Source organism: Sylvia atricapilla, chromosome 1, assembly GCF_009819655.1.
Source record: "Sylvia atricapilla isolate bSylAtr1 chromosome 1, bSylAtr1.pri, whole genome shotgun sequence".
NCBI lineage: Eukaryota > Metazoa > Chordata > Aves > Passeriformes > Sylviidae > Sylvia > Sylvia atricapilla.
In genome coordinates, this window is record NC_089140.1 from 43,244,365 (window position 1) to 43,248,553 (window position 4,189).

Here is a 4,189-nt window from a genome sequence, read left to right on the forward strand (position 1 = left end):
CACTGCAAGGGGCAGGAGATGAGGTTATTTCAAGTGGCCAAAGGGAATGACAACTGTGAGAGCTGTTGGAAAGTCAGACTGGGACTTGGGCTGGAAAGGAATGATGCAACCCTGGGTACAGGAAGGGAGGTCATATCAGTGCTGACTCACCAACCCTGGGACTGTTTAACAGACTGTGGATGTGGTGCTTAGGGACACAGTTTGGTGGTTGACTTGGTTCTGTTGGGTTAATGGTTGGACTTGATGGTCTCAGAAGTCTTCTCCAAATTAAATGATTCTACAATTCAGTGATGTGGCACTGGTTGGTTGCAGGCTGAGGATACAGAACACAGGAGGACTCTGAATGATGCTGAGTGGTGTCCACACTGGCACGACTGACCACTTCCATATCTTGCTGCCACTTACTATTTGTCCTGTTTTCACCTGATTCAGCCACCACAACCATATCTGAGAGGAGACAGCAGCTGGCCAAAGTGTTAGTCCCAGAAGACGGGGAAGCCCAGCCCAGCCTTGCCAGCTGCTGTGCAGTTCCAGCAAAGGTAGTGGGCCTGGCCTCCAGCCCTGTACCATGAACTGACCTCCTACTGTTCTCCATGTCAAATGGATCCCAAGCCTCTCACCTGGGGATTAAACACTGCCTCTCTGAAAGTCTCCTTCTTCCAGCAAGGGAGGACGTCTCTGAGGTGGGAGAACGCAATGCACTCTCAGCAACTCCCTCTGCAGCAGGCTGACCCTGGCCTCCCACTTCTACTCTGTGCTTGACCTTCTCCGCTGTCTTTGAAGAGTGCTGAGAACAGAGGAAAATCAATGAGGTTTTGTGAATTAACTGTGGATTGTGCTCTGGGCAGAGAACTGAGAAAGCACATTCTAGATATTCTGGATCAATAGGATTCATGCAACACTTGAGCTTCTACTGTTAGCTCTCATACTAATGTGCTTTCATCTTTACCTCTGATTGGGGGAACTTTAAGGTGATCTACTGCAAAAACTGTTTTCTGTGAAAAGAGCAAGAAGGGTATCATCTGTGAGAAATGAGAAGTAGTGGTTTTCCCATAATCACATTTCTTTCCCTACCAGAGATCTATAAACTTCTTACTCAGAGGTCCGATGGTATTACTCTTAAATTTACCAGTTCAAGAGCACAAATAAGAAACACAAGAGACAAAATATAAAAAAGATGGATGTAGGTTATTTGGAAAGCTGAAGCACAGGCATCCAGACATTTTCCTGTTAATTTAGCAGTCACTTCTGAAGACAACATAACATTTACATCCTTTGCAGCAGGAAAAAAGCAAAACAGCCTGTTATCAAAGGAGTTGTCTCTGGCACATTTTTTGATTGAGGTTTGGTGAGGTTTTTTATCCCCTCTACAGCTGTATCAGCCTTGGTGTGAAACAGAATAATTGCTGCTAGTTTGTAAGAAAAGGTGATAATTTGAGGCATATTTTGGGCTGTTTTTCTTGAGGCGGTTTAGTTGAAAAACTGTTCTTTTCAACTGAGGTTTTCAACATTGTCAAACTACTATACCATTCAATATAGGAGTTGCTGCCATGTTGTCTGAGACTGCATTTACCTCACTACCTATCTATTTATACTTGGAAAATTCTTTGGCAGCAAATAATACCATTAATTTCATATCAACTTTGTTATTTTATGAGGAAGTGAATAACGGTTATTTTGGTGCTTTCTATTCTGCATTTACAGGGTGTGAGTGTTCAAAAGGGTCCTTGCTTCATCTACCTGATATATTTCCTACAAACAGAGATGGTCACAGTTTCAGAGATTGAATCTGTATTAGTTACTTTGCCACGGAAAATATTTTATTGTTTGTTTGCTTTTACAAATAAACACAAGGTTTGATTCACCAGTCCACCTACACTCTGTTTTGTCAATGGACTGCAACAGAACAGCACTGGTTTTATAAAGGGACAACAAGGCTTGCTATAGTCTAGTAGTAACATTTTTTTCCACTCCCTCTAGGTAATAAAATTCTTTTATTTGGGGTACTATTAATCCCTTTCTGCCCTCCTCCAGTCCAGGATATTCCCCATACTAGCCTGGGTGGAGGTTTGCATCTTAACGAAACAACAGGTCACCTCTCTTCCAAAATCCAGCTGACATGTCCAGCCCACCCTGCCACATATTTCTTAGTAAGAAGCATTTGGCTGGGCTGTTCAGGCCTTAGTTTTTCACCTAAAATACAAGAAAATCCACAGCTGAGATTATGGTGCCATCTCCATTAATTATGTACCTAATTCTCCTTGCTCTGGAAGTGGATACAACCCTCTGAGCCCCCTGGAGTTCAGTCTTGTTTGATGCTTGTCTGCACTGGCTCCTTTTGCTTGGCTGGCTGCAACTCCCACCCTGCCAAACCTCTCCAGCCCTGTAGCAGGGACCAGGCTTTCAGGAAATCCTTTCTGAACATCAGCCACAAAAAAATTTCCTCAAACCATTAGCATTACACTCGGCTGCAACTGCTTGAGTTAAACCTTTACCTTCCTGAAACATTTTATGTGTGACCTTTTGCATTTCACTTCACATGGTCCTTCAGTTAAACAACAGCAGAGAGTGTATGAAAGTGAAGGCTGCTCTGGTGATGATGGATGAGGCTCCCTCTGCTCTGCACCGCTTGCAGCCCTTGAGTCATTTGCTAATTTCCTCAGCTAAAATTGACAGACAATTACCTGGAATTTCATCACAGCCAAACAGGTTTTTTATTCCAGAGCTCACTGTCTATCTTTTGATAGCAATGACTAGCAGCTACAACACTGTCTCTCAAATCTTTAATATTTTATCGCTACTGCTTTGAGTTCTTTCTCTCTTTCCTCTCCCAGGGTTAAGATAATTCAAATGTAATACTGCACAATATGATGTGTCTTGTGTCTTTGCTGCTCCAAATCTTTCTCTTTATCTGCTTCTTTACAGCACGTTACTCAAGAGCTATTCTGTTAAATTCTTTATATAAATATTAGAACAAAACATGTTATTAATGAGTATTTTTAAAGGTTGGGGTTTTTTTCCTAAACATAACTCAGCAACTCTCCCCATTGGTTCCTTCTTGCAGATGATGATGAGGATGTTTAATTGAAATGTAGAATTTATAGTTTCACGCAATATCTAACAACAATCCCTGAGCTCCCCGCTCCTCCAAACCCTTTGGCCGGACTCTCAGCATCACTCGGTGGAGCATTGCACTGGTTAGCAGACAGCCCAGGTGCCAGAGGGCCTCTTTTCCACTGAGGGGAAAAGGTTTTCTCCTGTAGATAATCTGGACCTATAGTGAATCCCTCCTCAGCATGCCTGGTGCTTGGGGCAGCCCTTTGCTCTGTGGCTGCTGCCTGTGATGGCGCCACTGGCATATCCTGCCTGTGTGAGCCACTGGCTTCCCACGGCTCAGGGACTTCTCTGCTGACCACAAACTGGGACTGGGACCAGCTTTAGAGACTGCTGCCCCAAAGTGAGGAGCCTGTTTAAGCAGCACCATGGCTGTGAGGGAAGGACCCTGTGCTCTCTCAGCAGCTGATGCAGGGGAAGATTTTTAGAGCCCCTCTAGTGCAAACTAATTAATAGCAGAGGATAATTGTCCTGGAACCTGCTGAAACAAAGGCCAGGGATGTTTTATGCACAGTGAGAAAGCCTTCAGTCGTTTCACCCTCCTAAGGACTTTTAGGAGATTTTATAATGGTCATCTGATATTCAGTTTTGATCCTTTTCAAATTGATCAAATGCCCTATATTAAAACATAAGATCTTCCCTTGCATGTAGCCCTGGTTCCATGCCTGAAGTGTTTTAGTTTTCTGAAATTCTTTTCCTGGAGAATTTTCTCTAAACAGGAGAAATGTTTTTGTAACTGTAACTATGTTATTCAATCCTTTTCCTAGGAAGGACTTCTTCTTGATGTCCCTCTGGTCTGACAAATGTGATTGATGAAGTTTGCCTTTGTTTCACCAATCAAATTGGTGTGTGTAAAAAAGTATATAAAAAAAGACACATCCCAAAAATAAAAGAGTAATTTTCAACCTTCTGAATTTCAGAGTCTGTGTCATTGTAGTGTAAAACAGTATCACTTGCAGAGATTTTCCAGCTTCAGAGAAATGATGTCCCACAGCATTTTAAAAGACATCTTCTTTTGGCAGTGTAAAGAAAGTACACTCTTCCCAGAGAAGATGTGGATGTTCCATCCTCAAAA